This window comes from Lepidochelys olivacea, assembly GCF_965140295.1.
Source record: "Lepidochelys olivacea isolate rLepOli2 genome assembly, chromosome: 1".
Classification (NCBI taxonomy): domain Eukaryota; kingdom Metazoa; phylum Chordata; order Testudines; family Cheloniidae; genus Lepidochelys; species Lepidochelys olivacea.
The window spans coordinates 58514559-58533904 of NC_140411.1; the positions used below are offsets into that span (position 1 = coordinate 58514559).

The window sequence follows — 19346 nt, forward strand, 5'->3', positions numbered from 1 at the left end:
AGAAGCATATCACAGGTGTTCCTAATCAAGTCAGTTTGGCTGGTTTTTTTTTTTTTTTAGGTGTTTTTAAAATTAGGGTTTTCCTTAACATGGACAAAGTGAGGGTCAACTTGATGACCTACATCTATGTTTGGGGATCAACCATGAAACTGTGGGTGTCGGAAATATGTTATAATACATGACATTTTTATTGCAGGTTTTGACCTTTCAATGGAGAACTGATTCTGGAGAACAACTTACTTCTGTGATTGAAAAATTCTCTCTGGAAAGCTGATGGAGCATGAGAATGGTATATATCATATTAACATTTCACATATTTCAGATGCTCTTTATTTTTAAAAATGCGTGTAGTAATAGGACTTCTTTGGTTTATACATAGTGAGACTGTTATACTGGGTTAAAGATTTTCTGTTTGCTGAAGTTATTCTTCTTCACATTCGCTCTGTTAAGTTTTAAGACTAAATAAAAAAACAGTCTCCATTTCCCTCTGAAGACAGTCTGTGTGTTAAGTGGCCAAAATATGTACAAAAAGCTGAGCTTGCAACAGCCTTGCTTATTGGAGTTACATAAATTCTCCATATAGTGTTGTCCTCATATTCTTGTATTGGGAATTATTACTGCTAATGCAAAATAATAATAGTAATGGTTAATACAATAGTTATTTTTAAGTAATTTTATTCTGTTGTCAATAGTGTGTGTGAAAGAGAAGAATGGAGACCTATCTGAGTGCATTTAAATGTACTGTACAAAGTTATTTTTTTAAAGTTATTAATAACTAGCCACTTCTCAATTAAAGCAGTATAGAATTTGCAAAACTGGTTTTCAAACCCCACCTATATAAAGAGTTATCAGAAATTTCATTTATCTTGCAGCCTATCAATAAATATTTAAGTATTATACAGTAAAACAATGAATAATATAAAAATAATAAACATAGAATATACAATACTCATCTTGCAAGTCCTGCTTTGCACTAAGTGGTAATTTGGTTGAAACTGAGAAATCCACTCAAAGTAATCAAGACCTCTCTACTTGTATATGAATAATCTCAGCTAACCATTAAAATAAACAACAGAAATTTAAAAAGTAATTGCACTAAGATCAAACAAATTTATATTTAAACATTAAACAGAGTACTAGAAATTTTAAGACTTTATCTCTGTCATAAAATGCATTGTGGCAAAAACTAATTTTATGAACATATTGTGTGTGACATTAGCAATTTTAGTATTCAGCTGGTATAGAGCTTTTAGCCTTAATCAAATCTTACTGCCTTTTTAAATGTGTATATATCTTTGCAGAAAATAATTGTATCAAAATGTAAGATATAAACTTTTCTTTTAAAAGCTGCAATAAGCCCAAACAATTGCTGACTGTACCTGAAAAAGCTCTAGCACATCCATAGATGTGTAAAATGTATTTATCCTTACTTCAGTAGCTAATTTCAAATCTGGTTGAAGGATTGCAAGTGGTCAGCAATAATACACTTTTTATTGTAACAGTATTTTAGGAAATATTTTTTTCTTAAAGAATGTATGGGAAATATTCTACATAGTATGACAATTTCGTAGGTACTGAAAGCCTTCTAGATAAAATTAACATCTGAAAACCAAAACTTTGAGTACACACAAAATATAAAATGTAAATAAATTTGGACTAGAGCATGACTTTATATTTTGATAAACCTTACATCTTGCCTTTATTTTATTGTAAATAGGTAGTGAATTTTTTTAATCTCTATTAGAATAAAATAAACCCCCCCAGATTTACTATTTTATTGGGATTGTTGTTAATACTCCTGTTTGGGATAATTTGCATAACATGCAAAGTTTTTAAACTTCAGAAGCTGTTCAGAACCTCTGATTTTGATTCAGTGGGTACTATTCAGTTATGAATAATTTGAGTTTCCAGTTCTCTAAGAATATAAGGACTTTGCATTCATTTTAATAATTTTGTTTGTGCTCATATTTTTCTGTGCAAAAGCTATTACAATATTGTTAATGAAAATCAGAATTATATTGGTAGGCAAATGTATTTAAAATTCCCTTGTTACAAATTTAAAAGGTGAAAATTTGATGAGGTATTCTTCAGTCTGAGTAACGTTAAGGGTATTTCTAATGTAATATTTTGAAGGAAAGTATACTGTCTAGATTTTAACTACAAGTCTAAAGGATTATTGTAAATTTAGGGCCTAATGCTGCAAACTGTTAGACACACAAATAGTGCTAAAGACTGCAATGAGTAAAAATTTGCAGGATCATGGCCTTAGTTGTTGCAATCCTTTTGTTTTTTAATATTTGTTCAAAATATTTGATTGCCTTAAACTGATAGTTTTGGGATTTAGTAATATTTTGGGGGACTTGCCTCAAAATGAGGAATTAAAATGTGTACCAACACACTTACTCAGAAAGCTTATTAACTTACAAGCTCAAATATCACACAGGAGTGCTACTGTAAAGAAAGTTGTCAATTTTCATTATAAAATCCACTTTTCAGCTCTTGATTTGTTCTAGAAATTTTCCATACTGAAACTTGGTCTATATAATTTACAGCCCAAAAGAGAGTATAGTGACTGTCTAGAGGGATGTAAGGTGTGTTTTTTCTCACACTTAAGTTTGACTGCTGCAATCCTTACTTAGGCAACACTCCTGTTGACTGCATTGGGAGTTTTGCCTGAATAAGGACTGCAGTGTTGGGGCCTTTAAAAACAATTGGTGTGAGCATTTAAACATTACAATTTATATTTAACTTTTTTAATTAGTCTTAATTATCTAACAGTAATTGAAGGTGAAAGGAATAAAAATGCACAAGATTTACTTTTTTACAAACCTACATATGTGTAACATTTTGTGATCATTTTTATTATTCCTCCTGTAGGTGTGTACACAAAATTATACGGACATGTTGACTAAATAATAGTTTTGAGAGCTGACAACACATGCTCATATAATAGATCATAACTCCTTAAAAGATTACTATGTCAATTCTCCTATGCTTTCTTTATCATCTTCTCTTGCTTTTCTAAGTCAATTGAAATGGATAGCTGCATATCTACTTCATGCAAATTATTTAACTTGTGTCTAGTTATTACAACACATGTAAAATCACCCATTGTCTGAAAACTCTATGATATCTTAGGCAAGGTCATTTAAAATTTTGGAATCCTTCATAACTGCATTTCCTGACTTTTGTTGATTTAAACTAAATCCAGCCTTAACATAAAAAAGCCTGCATTAAAATGTTATCAGAGTTAAATAAGCATTTCACTTTTATTCTACCAGTCATTTAGTAAGACATCTGTGTAACAAGGATTTGAGACTGGTCCACTTAATTTTTCCTTACCTATGGATAAAACATTGTTTTCATGAGACCTAATTTTTAAGAAGCAACAAACTACGTACAGATAATCTTTAGCAATAATGATTAAAACTAAATGATATTTAAATATATTTTCTTTTACCCAAAAACATGTGCCTAAATGTGGATGGGGGGATTTATTTATTTATTTATTTACCATTTGAACAAAAAGTTTGTTAGAAGTGCCTCCAAATCAATAAATTAAAACTGCATTTGAGGTTTTCTATACAATAAAAAGAAAAGGAGTACTTGTGGCACCTTAGAGACTAACAAATTTATTTGAGCATAAGCTTTCGTGAGCGATGAAGTGAGCTGTAGCTCACAGAAGCTTATGCTCAAATAAATTTGTTAGTCTCTAAGGTGCCACAAGTACTCCTTTTCTTTTTGCGAATACAGACTAACACGGCTGCTACTCTGAAACCTGTCTATAATCATAGTTCACTTACTCAACTGTTCACCCTACTGCACTAATTTTTTATTTAATCTACCTTGTTTTGAGTTGACTATCTTGTCAAGTGTTCATATAATAATTTGGAGGGGAAGCAGTGTATTTGGAGGTGTGGTTGCTGATTGACTGATCTATTTAATGTCTTAGTAATCCTCTATTAGCAAACATACTAACTTCTGAGTTTATCTGAATTAATAGTTGAGTATTCACTGCAAGCATTTTCTGAAGTGAAAAATCTGAATAACTTACATATTCTCTGGGTGTATTTCTCTGGTGTATTTCTTTAATATTTTTATGGCAATATTTTATGAGAAAATTATTTCACAACTAAAGTATTGTAAGAGGGGAATGTCTCATTCTCTCGGGTATGCTATTTTTAAAAAATAAGAGACTCAACTTTTCTGTGAAATGCAATTTAACATTTAGTCATATGTAAAATATTTACACCATTGCCTTAATACCTTAACCTTTGAGTTTGCCTTTATTTCTTTATGGTAGTAAATGCTTTGTTTTCAAATCTTCAAAACAAAGTCTTCTTGCTTCACCCTGCCACTCACACCAATCCCACTTTTTTATTAAATATTGTTTTGCTTAGGGGGAAATGACTGGGTCTAAATAATGATAATTAACATTAATTTAAAGAGATTTTCTGTGAAAATAGTGTTATACTCAGCATTTTGTGGTCTTTACATCTTTAATTGTTTTTATTTTCTATTTTAAAAAATGCATAGAGCTTGCATTTAATACTTCATAATATATCTAAAATGGGTTAAATTATCCCCTATGTGGGGGAAATTTGCAGTAGGATGGGAAATCCTAGGTTATGATTTGGAACTTGTGCTGGTCACCTTCTGGGGCAAAATTGGCCTTTGGTAGATTGGGCAGGGGGTGTGATCTCCAGGCTGTTAGCACAAAGAGAGTAGCACAGCACTCCCAAGCACCCATAAATGTAAGCTACCCCAAACATCTGCCAGGAGTGGGGGATTAGAAGAAGGCCTGCTGTCCCTCATGGCACCATTTCTTCCTGATAGGAACCCTCACCTGTAATTGGCTCAAAATACACATGTAGAGAATTCACATCGTAAAAGAGGGTTCTTTGCAACTTAATGTTTACTCTGTTAGTATTATCTTGTACAGGCGAAACCCTGATGAACAGAAAGATTCTCCACCATCTCCTATTTTTCACCAGTATTTGTGCAGATCCTCTCCATGAGCCCATCCTAACATGTTTTGGCCCAAAGGTGGGAAGAATATTAATTAGGAGACATCATCTTTGGTCACACAGCTGCTTTTTAAACAAAGGGCCACTTTCTGATCTTCATTATATATGCATATATCTCAATTTAATGTGGATTGTATGCAAGGATTATTAAATATATGTTCTCCCTACTTCAGTTAGTAAAACTGTAGATTTGATTAAAAAATGGAATTTAAATCTTTGCTCACTTCAATAGTGCATACAAATATAATCTGAAATATGACCACAGGGAAATGCCTATTCTTTCTCAGTATCATAGTAAGGTTTAAAATCTGGGTCTTAGTTTGCGAGAGTGCTTGTTTTGCATCTAGTTTATAAGTTGGAGAATTTTGAACTATCAGTCAGAGAATAATTTCTTCTAGAGCATTAGGTTTCAAAAGAGTTCTGTATGTCTTTAAAGCAGTAACTTTCCCTAGATTTGTAATTAAGGTCTTGATGTCAGCTATAACCTTGCAGTCATAGTGACTTGGCTATCAGTATTTTATATTTATATCTAAAATTGATACCTTTGCTAACTCACCATAAGAAATGTATGCCAATGCTAAATACTTGATTTAACAAGTACAAGAACCTTCATAATAAATATTTTCCTTGAAAAAATTCCTGTTTGGAAAATGGAATCATCCTTTGTATTTTTCATGTGCAGAATTCAGTTTGTCGATCCCATTGAGGTTTCTGTGATGAAAATGTGACAACTAAACATTATGAATATTTTTCATGTCTAAATTTTTAGACTACAAAATAACTTTGCTTTAACCTATGTGGGTGACCCATTTTCTGTTCTGTAGGAAACTGTACCGAACTAGTCACTAAGGCCTTGATTCAGCACACCCTCCCTATTCAGCAAAACACTTCAGCACATGTTTGAGTGCTTTGCTGAATAGAGATGGAGTTAAGAAAGTTCTTATACTTTGTTAAATTGGTGTTCACCCACCATGATAAACATAATGTGTTCTCAATGTGCTTTTTTGGTCTGGTTTTTGTCCCTGCACTCTGCACAATGCCCTTCAAATAGCTTCAGAAAGACCTAGATTTTGAGATGGCAAGGTGCCAGCACAGAGAGACTTAAATTTAATGCTTTTATTTATTTTATTTTATTTTATTTTGCGGCTTAAATTTTGAGGAAAACCGAGCATGAGGAGAATAAGCATATTTTGAATGAACAGAAATCCATCAGTAGCCTAGAATCAACTGTTTGCCTCATTCTAACTTATTTCAAGTAGTTAAACTTAGTAGGAGACTCCTTGCAAAATATCAAATTATGTCAATTAGTAAGTATGGTCAAATAGCTATAAAAATCAAGGATAACACACATAAGATGCATTTTGTATATATTCATAACGATAACTTACCACAAAAATAAGGTAGTACTAATGTGCTTGAAAATGTAACTACATCAATTTATGTAAAAATGAAGGTATAGCAACATGAGCCTTCACTACTACTGTTTGATATTAAATCTTTAAGAAGTGGAGAGAGACCACTAGTTTACTTTTTCTATGTATGTTATACTATTTTACTACATAATCAGTTGTTCCATAATTTGCTTAGAGGATGGTGTATTTTCTGTGGTAGTTATAATGTTCATTATAGAATATCCTTACATACTTTACAATTCTTTTAAATACTTTCATTTATGCATTCTGTATGTAGTTTAATAAATCTCTCTAAAATACTCCCTTTTAAGTACCATTTTATTTAAAGGTCATCTGCAAATGTAATAATCTTCTAAAAATCAAGTCAATGACTCAAATAGAGTGGAATATATTTGATATGTTGTTATGGTAAAATGTATGTCTATCTTCTGCAACAGTGCTGGAGCCTTCAGAATAGAGATTGGATTGTCACTTAGAATAAAATCCACAACAACTAATCTTCATGAACCTGCAAAAGAAGAAAACAAAAATTTTGACTTGTTAATGTGCAAACTGTCCCGGTTACATTTTTTTTCTTTGTCATTTAGCCCCTTCTAAAGTAGTTAGGTTTTCTGTTTCCAGGTGTCATCTCTCAGATCATATAATGTCCATATTGGTCTGATTTATTTTCCATCAGTATTGACTGATAGGTTAGGCCCCAATCTTGCAAACACATGCAAGCTTAACTTTAAGCATGTGAATATTCCCACTGAAGCCAGTTAGACTATTCATATGCTTAAAGTTAAACATGTGGGTAAGTGTTTGCAGTATCAGATTCTTTCTTTCTTTATTTATTTATTTTACAGATAGGCCCGCAAGAAACCTAGAATGGAAAGAACAAGCATTTTCATGCCACCTGGTTCAGACTGACTCCTCCCCTTCCTTTTGCTACCAGTTTGATTCCTACTTCTGAATCAAGCAGTCAGATGTAGAAAGTTCAATCAAAAGTTCTTAAGCTTATTTTTAGGGTTTTATTTGTTGTATATTTTCTTAGGAAATCTAAGAACACAGAACAAAACGAGGAGAAGAAGTGTGCAATAATACTCTACAGATGCAAGGTAAAGGATTGTTCTGTCTGTGAACAGGTGGCTTCATGTGGCACACAGGGGGAGAGATTCTCTTGGCAGTGTCTTCCCAGGCTCTGACAAAAAAGATGACACCTATGATTCAGAATTAGAAGGGGAAATCTGCCAGTTAGCATACGCTCCTTAATTTATGGATGTTCCTTAACATGTGGGTTTCTCTTCACCGCAAAGGATCTGGTATATCCATGCCAGTAATTCCTGGAAGATAGTGAAGAACAGTCATCTCCTTCTGAAAGAATTTGGGGTGCCTTACAATTTATTATTCATATTACAAGAAAAACCCATATAATGTAAAATTCTTACCACTTAATCTAAATCTAGGAAGAAAGGACAATTTGAATTGTCTTAAATACTGCATCTAAACTTTAAAACAGGGAGCAGCTTTCTAAACAGTTTGACACAGAATAGGCTCAAAAGAATCTATTTCCATTTGAAAGCACTAGAAATCTGTTTTGAAAGCTTTGGAGATGTACAGTGCTTTTAAGAGTTACACAAAAGCTTATGCTCAAATAAATTTGTTAGTCTCTAAGGTGCCACAAGTACTCCTTTTCTTTTTACTGTTGTAAGATAAGTTCTATAATTTTATCTAACATCTGAATCCTAGTTCCGGGGCCTTTAAGTTGACTTCATCATTTCAGTCATACACTGACTGAAAGTGGACTTCCTGCTAAGGCAGAATACATTTATTTCTGGAATTTTGTTTTTGAATATTGTTTACTAAATAATGACTTTTTGAACTGTTAAAGTAAATTGCAAATATTTGGTTTAGCTCTACAATTCCCTTGAGGTAGATAAGTGCTAGCCCCATCTTTCATATGTGAAAAAGTGATTGTCTCTCCTTCTCCACCTCCTTTACCCTTTTGGAGTAAGAAAGATAATCCAGAATTTAGTGATGACTCCAAAAATGACTCCATATCCTCAGGGGAAAATGCTTCCAAAGGAGAAGACTGCCATTTACTTAAATGAATGAGTGTCATGTACTGTTAAATACTTTTATTTTAAAAAAAAATCAGCTGTTAATTGTCAAGAAGAAGATTCATGACCATTCTGATATTCAGGATTGTGAATATTTACTAGACAATGTTTGGCAGAAATGGGAGTAGAATTTAGATCCTCCTGACGTCTAGTCCTGTGCTTTAGCTATTAGATCATACTTCCTTTCCTTAATTTTTTTGGTATTCTGATTAATCGTTGAAGGTTTTACTTATAGTACTGAATATTGAGCCTAATGCAGAGCATCAGGAGGCACTTAGCATTCTTGTGCTCTTTGCAGAGTAGAAGGAGTGATGAAGTTCCTTTAATTTGATAAATCTACTAAGAAAATTGTAGACTTTGCCTGGATGACTAGCTTCAAAAGTGACCTTCACTAATAATAATAGCAATCAATACTGTCTGCCTAAGAATACACAGGAGTAATGGGTAACTAACTGCTCCTAGAACTGAGCTCATGGCTATTTCATGAACAAAATGCTCATATATACACATTTTAGAATGTAATCTTTCCCACACACATTCAACTGCAAAATAAAAGGGTCTGGAATCAGAAGTAGTTCAGATAGGATTATTTCTGTATCTCCACAGCCAACATTGAATGGATTACAGAAATCCAAAATGGATTAAGAGTCTGCCTCCCATGGAACATCTGAAACTTCTGTCCAAGTGTCAAATTAAGGGCACTATAATAATGCAGTAATATTATGTCAGGGTGACAGCAAATATAAGGGGTTCCTCTACTCTTGACTAGAGGGCTTCCTTGTCTGTGCACTGGATCAGTGATCCTTTAGATACAAATAACGGATGACCTTTCCCTTAAAGTTTTTTGTCCTCCTGAACGCTTATGAAAATTTTGTGACAGTAGTGGCATCAGGTCATAGAAGAAAAGATAATGTGCTATCTTCTTTCAGGACACACAAAGAGAAATACATAGGGTAAAAACATTGTTCTAGGGGCTGGGAGTTAACAAGAGACCAACCAGTTCTTTTGTGCTTTCTGGTTCTCACTTCATGGTATTTTCTCTGATTCTAGAATCCTTGAAGACACACTCAGCTGTGAGGACCAAGTTTTCTAGGATTCATTGTTCTGTGCTAAAGTCCAATTTTTGGCTTTTCACCCAATTGTATATCAGACCTATGCAGCATTAGACTACAAAATGACAATTTGAAGAGGCTTATGCTTCCATACAGTAAAAACATAATGGTTTTAGCATAATGGTAATATAATGGTTGAAAAAGTAGCATACCCTGAAAGATTACTTGCTGCAAGATTTTGACTTGATGCAGACAACATACCAATCTGACTAGGTGGAGTGCTTGCAAATCAGTGGAAATGGCCAAGAACGAAGCAAATTAGGACGACAGTCAGATTAATCTTGGTTATCTTACTTCCCAGCTTTCAGGCAGTGCTGTGGTGTTGTAGGCCCTATGATACTAAATGCACACAAAGCAGGGTGTTATGAGTTTTTCATTGGGTCAAAAAGCTATGAGTTTTTCATTGGGTCAAAAAGCCTTCACTCAGGGTTTTGCATTTAGACTCATAGACTATCAGAGTTGGAAGGGACCTCAGGAGGTCATCTAGTCCAACCCCCTGCTCAAAGCAGGACCAATACCCAAATTTTTTTGCCCCAGATCCCTATATGGCCCCCTCAAGGATTGAAATCACAACCCTGGGTTTAGCAGGCCAATGCTCAAACCACTGAGCTATCCCTCCCCTCCCCAAGTATTAAAAGGCACAATGTGAACATTGTAGAACAGTTCAGAGGGATGTTAAAGTAATTTACTGGATTTAATCTTTACACAGAGAAGAGTTCTTCCATTGACCTAGCTGTTGCCTCTTGGAGAGTTGGATTTACTACAGTGGCACAGCTGCAGTGCTGTAGCATTTCTAGAGCGGACATACCCCAACACTTTAACTTCCACTGGCTTGCCCCTCTAAATTGAAAAACAGACCACCTCTTTAAATGAGTGGCTTCAAGGGCATCTCTGGCAACATGATTTTATTAGTCATACTTCCAAAGGATGGGGTCATCAGAGGTATGGGCCTTTGTGTGGACACCTCTGACTTCCAGCAGATCTCAGAGACTTAAAGATTCTGGGGCCTACACCTCTGGGCCTACACCTCTTGCAGGGTGTGATGCACTCTTCTACCTCAACTCTCCCCACTCAAAAAAAATTCCAAGGAAAAATCATAAGTAGAAAAATGGAAGCTTCCTGTTCTTTCACAGTTGATGATGTCACCCTATGTTGGAAAGATTTTACACTTACCAGTTCTCAGCCTAAAAATTGCTTTTAGAAAATGTCGTATAGAAAGGTTCTGCGAAGAGTGTAGTGTGACTTTAGAGTTGAGTAAATACCTAACATAGCAAAAACCTTCCAAAGCCTAAAAATAAGGCAATTACATTGAATTTGGCCAGTACCTGATCATTAGTAAGAAATGTGTTTCCAAAGGAATTAAATGTTGGCAGTATTTAACTATTTTGAATATTTCTTTTGATCTTTTAAATAAATTGGTAGCCAATGGGCATGAGTTTATTTGGTTTAGTGGAGAACTCCTTTGCCACCTTTGACCAGGTAGGTTTAAGTAAATTTATTTTATGAGTGGTTCATTCCCTGATCTGCATCAACACTGTAACTCTTGGAGTGAAGGCTTTCTATTTCCCCTCCCTTTCCTTCCTCAGTATATGATTAGCTCAATATCTTCAGGTAGAAATCTTCTACTGTGGCACACTATTGCAGTTAGGTGCATTTTGGTTTCATTTTCACAAAGAGACTGTGTAGTCAGACCTCCTGTATAATCCAGCATTAGTCACTGTAACGGGATAACTGAGTAGATGCACCATTGGTCTTCATCAGGGTAACAAGTTTTAAGACACCATTCTTAAACACCAGAAAATAATGGAAACAGTGACAGGCCTTAGAATCAATCTACTATTAGGAGGGCTTTGCTGGTTTATACCAGTATAGGTAAACTGGCAAAAACCTTCCTAGTAAAGATGCAGTTATATCTTTATACTTGTGCCAGTTTCCTGATTAGTATAAGCACTTTTATACAGATATATGTGCCTATACTAGAGCTTTTACCAGTATAGCTGTATTGGCAAAAAAAAAAAAAAAAAAAAAATCACACTCCTAACTAACATAGCTATGCCAGCAAAGCTTTCTAGTGTAGACCTGCCCTGATGCTCCTAGGAGGCAAGTGGGTAAGGGAAAATGACACGTGCACAAATATTTTCTGTAAATAAAATGGAAGAATTTGTCTGCACTATGTCTCCTTTGCCAGTGGTTCTGTTCCATGTGAGGCATGTTTTTTCTTCCCAGCCCTCAGTTTGCAGTCATGGACCATTCCATCTCAAACTACCGAAGGCCAGATCTACATCAGAAAATTTCACTAGTAGAGTAACGTTAATTAGGGGTGTGTATGTTTTGACACTTCTATACCAGCAAAAGCCCTAGTATAGAAGCAACAAGTGCTATTGCCAGTATAGCTTATTTTATTTGGGGAACTGGTATTAATATATCAGTGAAAATACTTTGCCAGTATAAGCAGTGTCTAGAGACTCTAGAGTAAGAGAGTTTTTTTCTACACCTTGTCTAGTGTAGACTAGACCTGAGTGAGAACCAGCACTCTTATTTACTCTTGTGGGTTTTTCCTAAAGGGGTTGGGCTGCTTAAACTACCCCCATCGCCATGCCCAAGAGTATCTCTTGTAAATGCTAAGGTGGTATCCCTTTTGAGATATGAACTACTGTTTCTTGTTCACCTCTTCAAACTGACAGTTGTACTTAACCTTGATTTTAACTTCTGGTATTGTTAAAGGTGACCCTGAAATTATAGCAATATCAAAAAGATTTCCATTCAAGGGAAAGAAGAAACATAAGTTTGGGGATTTTTTTTTTAAATGTTCTTTTAATGTGAAGATGAACTGAAGTTTTCACATTAGAGAGATCAGACTTAACTTCTAATCAGAGAACTATCCGCACCATTTAATTAGCCTGACAAGGATCTGAAATTTGGACCATAAAGTTATTGTGTGCTAACTTGACAGGAACAAAGTCTAAAGCTGACCTTAATTGTAAGTAGAATATTGGACCACTACTAAAAGTAGATGTTAATGAAGGATTTGTAATGTATTAAAATAGCTAATGTCAATTCTGTAAAATTAATGTTAAAGTTAAACAAGAAAATATGAGGTTTGACTTACAGCTTATGCTTTCATTCCTTTGATGTTTTGTAGACACCTTGGGCTAACGTAGCAGCACATAATGGTTTGTGGGTTTTGAAAAGGTGCAGGCCATATTGTGCTGCCTCAAAAATACAAGGATTTCATCCTCCTGAAGAGAAATGTCACTTATGAATTAACACGATCCTGATGTCAGCAGTACATTAGCAGCACGTAAATATTGGCGTTAACTCTGTAAATATCTCCAGTATTAACTGTGCTGCTGAAGTAAAGTTGGCCATTCTCTGCAAATGATCCTAAGGAAGTATGTTGATGTTGTCCGACTTATCTCCTGAGTGTGTTAATTTATGTAAAAAAATTAACTTTAATAAATCTTACTGTTTTTGTTCTATAGTTTGATCAGTTCAGTACAGATTTTTAGAACCACATAGAATCTGGCAGTAAATCTAGAACATTTCTTTGAACACTGAATTTATTGTAGGAACTGTCTCAGACTACAGCCTTCTTCATAAACATTTATTAACAATTTGTTCACGTGATTATTGTACAAACTTAAATTAGTTTAAATATCTGCATGACTTTAGTAAAGCTAATGAGATTAAAATTGTTTTGTTTTACTTTCACAGCACTTCCTATACCGATACAAATTTAAAATATATTTTGTCAATTGTTCTACAAGTTCATCAGCTTTAGCTAGAATGACTTCAGAAATTCTTTTGAACAAAAGAGGCAGTGAAAAGTTAATTATTCTAAAATTATTTCTTGCATTATAGTAGCTATAAATATGTAAAAAAAAATTAGTTTAAAAAGTATACTCTCTACAATTGATTGCAAGATAACTAATTTTCTCATCTTCTACTAAATGTTTTAGTTTCAGAGGAGTATTGCATTGAGACAACTGAATCTGCCACAGTAAGGATGGAAATTACATGAGTTTCTTTCCTTTTCTTACATGCAGCTTTTAACTGTGTGGTGAGTCAAATGTAGACTTTATTGGTTATGTAAATGTCTCACTAATTTTAGATACAGTCAAGATCTGAAAGTGTTTCCTCTATGATCTTTTCTTCACTATCATGACTCAGTATCACTTGCTAGATCTAATTGTACTAGTCCTGTTACATTTTACCATTATAAATCATTCTTGTCCTCAAACCATACTGGCTTATATTTTAACTTATCTCCACTGAAGATTTCCCCTGATTCATGCCTCAGTGGCCAGCTGAATAGATGCAAAACTCTAATGTAGATGGGCAGCTGTTAAGCTATAATTTTTTTCACCACATACAATTTCAAAGTAGAGTCTGCTGTACGGCTTCAAATCTCAATTTTGCTTGTCTATAGTATTGGCTTGCACTGGTGGACCTTACTCCAGTGGCTGTTCACTAGTGGCTGAAATTTTCAGTTTAGATCACACTGGACTGTCTTAGGGAATTATCTTTCCCTATCAGGAAATGCTCAGTATGGGTTGCCTATTAAACGCTTCAGTGTAAGTTGTTAGTATATCAAGTTTACAGGAATAAAAGAAACGGTTAGCTAATTGGTGTTACACTGAGGTGGTCAACCCCATTTGAAACTAACTCAAAAAAATTCACTCTAGCCAAACCTTTGAGTGTCAAGGTGTCTGTCATGTGTCCCATCTGAGGACATTTTGCAAAAGTGAGGCTCATTATCTGGTGTATGTTAGGTACCTGATTTAGAACTAGACAGTTTTCCTATTGGGGCTTCTTCTATCAGCACTGCGCTGTGACATTTACCATAGGAGACTTTACACATGCATTCCAATAGTCAGAGAGAATCAACTTTTCTATGAATCCCTGCCTAAGAAGGTCACTCTCTAGCAGGAGGCTTGTCTTCTTGAAATTCCCCTTTCTGCAAAAGTCAATGATAATAGCCAATATACTGCAGCCCGTACTGCACATAGAAGGCTGTCAAGATGGTTGATCTTGTAAGCCCAGTGCTTTAATATGGTAGGACCGTTATGAGAGCTGATGTGAACCTACAAAGTTGGTCACAGGCATTGCATGTGGCAGCTTCTCTAAGTACATTGCATTTGCTTTGACATCCAAACTGGAGAATTTAAAGAGATTGTTTCCTCCCAATTGGATATTGGTCTCCCTAGATTCCCATCCAGCTTCAGCTCACTAGTACAAACTGTGCACATACCATTCTCTTTCTGCTGAACCAAGAAACTATGAAAAACACCTGCCAGTATGCAGTGTTTTTTACCCTCATCTTCCTAATCATAGGCTCTGTAATAGAAATGTCACTGACGCTTCCCTTTATAATCAGTTGCTTATAACTTTGCCAAACTTTAATCATTTGGGTTGTAATTTTCCACTCAGGGTCTCTGCTACATGTGGATTTTATTTTTCCCTCCCAGCTGTTTCAGACAACAGTAAGGGAAAATACATTGTTTGGACTATATTTTAAAAAAATGCTGGCAACCTTTTCCTCAAAAAAATCTCTTTTGCCCTGTGCTTTGGAGCAAGGACTCCAAATTTGGGTGTGTGATGGTCTTTGTGTCAGGGATGTATCTTTTGGAGTCTTTGTGAAAAATCCACCCACATCTGGCCAAGTTATAAGTGAAAAATTGCACTTTGCACATGCTCAAGTAAACTTCTTAGATTTTAGCAGCGAACTTCCCCAAAGGTTTTGTCTGCACTGGGCATGCTCCAGCCCATAGTTGAGCTGGGCTTTTCCTGAAAGTTCAGCTCTCAGGCAGCTGAACTCAGAGTAGGGAGCCTGTCACTCCTGTGCTTTCAAAGATAACCCCCTTGCTGGGCCGAGGCAAGTTGGAGGAAGAAGCTGCCTGATTCAAATGCAGAGGGGATAAGAGCCGACTACATGGGGAGTAGATGGGAACATGGCGTGTTGGTAACAGAGTGGGACAAGGGAGAGAAATAGTGGAGGGACTGAGACTGTGGGATTTGGTGGGCTAGGGGGAGGAATAAGAAGGGGAAGAGGGATTTTGAAAAGGTGACACTAGAATTTGCTGAGCAAAGATACTGGAACAACGAGGCTGTGGAGTTGGAACTGGGACAGCATGGAGAGTGGCTCCTTGCCCCAGCCACAGGAGTAAAGAAGATCCAGGACAGGGACAGGTTGGAGGGGATGGACAGAAGAGTCTGTGCCTACTAGAGAACACTCCCGCCAGAGCATGGAATAGAACCCAAGAATCTTGGAATCTCATTTCTCTGCTGTAAGCAAATATCTGTGTAACCCACTTGCAAAGTATCCCATCCACTCCCTGTGCGGGTCCACATAGAGGATGACAAACTACTATTGCTGTCAGTTACTCCATTAGCTCAAGTGGTGGAGGGTCTTTGCATTGAAGCTAAAGTTTCCAACTCTGCTGATGGCCTGACTGGGTATCCATATGATGTCACCTTATAGAATTTCTATTTTTAAAAAACCTAGTGTTCCATGTGTAATTTCCTATGTTAAAAGAACATAATTAAAGTTAGTCAGGCACTGATTTAGTTGGGGATTGGTCCTGCTTTAATCAGGGGGTTGGACTAGATGACCTCCTGAGGTCCCTTCCAACCCTGATATTCTATGATTCAAAAATTGGGAAATGCCAGAGTTTAATTGTGCCTACACCTATTTGTTGCAGAAGTTGAGAGGTGTGTAATATTTGTAGTACTAGAACAGACAGGGCTAGGCTTGCCCATAACTAAAGCGCTTCCCCCACCCCCAAATTATAGGGGAGGAACCACTAAGTCCAGGTTACAATTGACTGCTGGGGACAACAAAGGAAAAAAGAGAAACGGGTGAGATTAAAGATTGAAAATCAGGGCAAACAGGGCAGAGAATCCCAGAGAGCACCCCCTGCTTCTCAGAGGTATCCAAGGAACTAGTGGACACTGCCCAGAGGAACTCCATCTGGAGATGTGAGCAGAGAAGGGACAATAAAAAGGCCCCACAATTGCAGAGCACACCCTCCTCCCCCACATCCAGCTTCCTCCTCTTGGAGTGATAGATGGCCATCTTGGCCAGTGTCAGGAGGATGTTGACAAGGAGGTCCCATGACTTTGTGAAGCCATGGATAAAGTATACAAAAATCAAGAGGTGTGGGGGAAAGGGGCAGCCAGAACCTCAGGAAGGGGTTCTGGATGAGCCACAAGAGGGACTGCAACCTGATGCACTCTACATAGATCTCAAGGGTCTCCCTGTTGCTGCAAAAGGAACATGTATCAGAAGAGTTTGTGAACCATGCTAGGACATGCCTGTGCTCACAGCTCTATGTAGGAGCTGCCATTTAACATCTCCGGTGGGCCATGGAATTACATTGGAGTACAGACAGGCCCACCAGGGTTCCTCACCCTCTGCAGGTGGCAACAGGTTCCTCCAACTTGGTGTTGGATGGGATGCAAGGGTGAGGAACTGAATGGTATGAAGCATGAGCGCTTACAGATATTTTCTGAGCACAGCTTGGAGGCAGACCAGCTGGATGTCATTCAGCTGACAGGTGGCATGTTGGGGGCAGCTGGGGAGGCTCGTACAGCAGGAGCCTTGTGATGAGTTCTGGAGGGCCAGAGACGAGGGGTGGACGCAAAGCACACTCATGTGGGACCCACTCAAGGAAAATCATAATCAGGAGCCAAGGCTGCCCTCACCTCCCAGAGCACACAACAGTGGAGATGCAGGGTGAGCAGCCCCATGTATTGGCTGAGCACAACAAGGTCCACTCAGTGTCTCAGATCAATTCTGGTGGCACCAGCCAGGACTATCCTCTGGAACACAAAGGGTGACACCACCACTTTAACACAGAGATGAGAGCTCTGTGTAGTAGGAGTTCTGCAGCACACTATGGAACTTTTAGTGCATGGTTACTGGTTATTGTGTGGCAGGCTAGTGTGCTGTAGATTTACACCCCAGCTTACTGTGCACTGTCAGTGTAGACATGCCCTCGCTCCCTGCATGATTCATGTCTTGGGTGTGGAACACAGCATAGCAGTTACCAGACTTAGAGGTATAGGGAAGACTGCATTAACTTGATTAGCTGTTTGCTAATTTGAGGAGTCCCCAGTGAAAATGCTGATCAAAACCCACACACAACAATTGAATGATTTGCTGGTCTTTTGGTCCTGTCCCACACTCCAGCTTACATCCTATGTTGCCATTTATTCATTCTTTATTATGTAGTTATCAAATAAAAAATTGTAAGATCTTTGTTTTGCATAAATGAGTTAAATGTATTGTAAAACAATATGCCAAAGAGAAGCTCAAACATGAGCATTGCCTTTATGTTGTAAAAAGTTGTACACTGTGTGGCAGGTGTTCTTCATACAGTAATGTTCTACAAATAGAACTGCATGACAAATAGAATGGGCAAGTTAAACTGAAATGATACTATTTATTTGTTATGTATAATATGATTGTAACAATGTTTTTAAAAGTGCAAAATGACTTCCATACATATGTTCAGGGCTTAGCACACTCTGTTGTATATAATTTCATGGGAACCAAGTGTTTTCTCTTTTTATACTCCCTTATAATGGCTGCACTATATATTTGAGTTTTTACAATACTTTCCTCACTGTCAAATGGTTTGGGGTTCAAAAATAAAATCACAAAACCTCTGATAAATGTGTTATTGTTTCTGTTCTTTAAATAAAAGAAAATCTTAGTAAAAATCTGAAATACAGAGTATTAAGCAAGAATATTTTCATACCTGATATTTATAGTACATAACCCCGAAAATGTTTAAACTTCTCCCTTGATCTGCTCTACATGCTGAGTATCCTTCAAAACAAGGAAATGATGAAGTCTCTTCTCTAACAGCAGTAACCAGATGGAGACTTGAAGTGTCTTGATTCCTTCCTCTCATGTTCTTTGATGTCACCACCTTTCTCTTCTAGCTGCATAGGAATCACAACAGATCATTGATGGCAATATCTGAAATGGTGAGCAGTTGCCAGCTGCTACTTTCCCACAGTTTAACTGGAGGTAAAACAATGGTCCTTTGCAGAAAGGTTTGAAATCTATCAGCATACTTAAGGCCAAATCCCTCCTCTCCAAGTTGCAGTGGGGTTCTTTATGTGTATCTAAAGGAAACATTTGGCCTACAAGTAGAAACAAGAATGAACTGTGGGAAAAAAACATTAGGGCATAAGTGCCATTGTTACCACTATTTTGGAGGGAGGGGGAAAGATTTCTCTGTCTACCAGTTTATTTCAGTGGGATGTTTATTGAGTAATTATACAAAATATCAACAGTTATTAGGTAATTTTTGAATTCTTCTGATAGCTTTATATTAGTAAAGATCATGAGAAATGTTTACAATATTGATTCCATCTCTTAATGTACACATTGGAGAATTATTCTGTAAACTCTGAAAAGGGTGAAATTGGTAGTACTATAGAACCTCAGAGTTACAAACACTTCGAGAATAGAGGTTGTTCGTAACTCTGAAAGTTCGTAACTCTGAACAAAATATTATTGTTCTTTCAAAAGTTTACAGCTGACCATTGACTTAATACAGCTTTGAAACTACTATGCAGAAGAAACATTTTGCTTTTAACCATCTTAATTTAAATGAAACAAGCACAGAAACAGTTTTCTTACCTTGTAAAAAAAAATTAAAACTTTCCCTTTATTTTTTTAGT

The 19346-nt window shown here is 36.4% G+C and overlaps 1 long non-coding RNA gene across 1 annotated transcript in view; it reads left to right on the forward strand.

The window, feature by feature from the left end:
* LOC311519700 overlaps positions 1–19346 on the forward strand; it is a 95446-nt gene that overhangs the window by 50421 nt on the left and 25679 nt on the right. Inside the window, exon 6 of the long non-coding RNA XR_014711352.1 lies at positions 197–289. This is a non-coding gene — a long non-coding RNA (uncharacterized lncRNA). The remainder of the gene's footprint in view (positions 1–196; positions 290–19346) is intronic.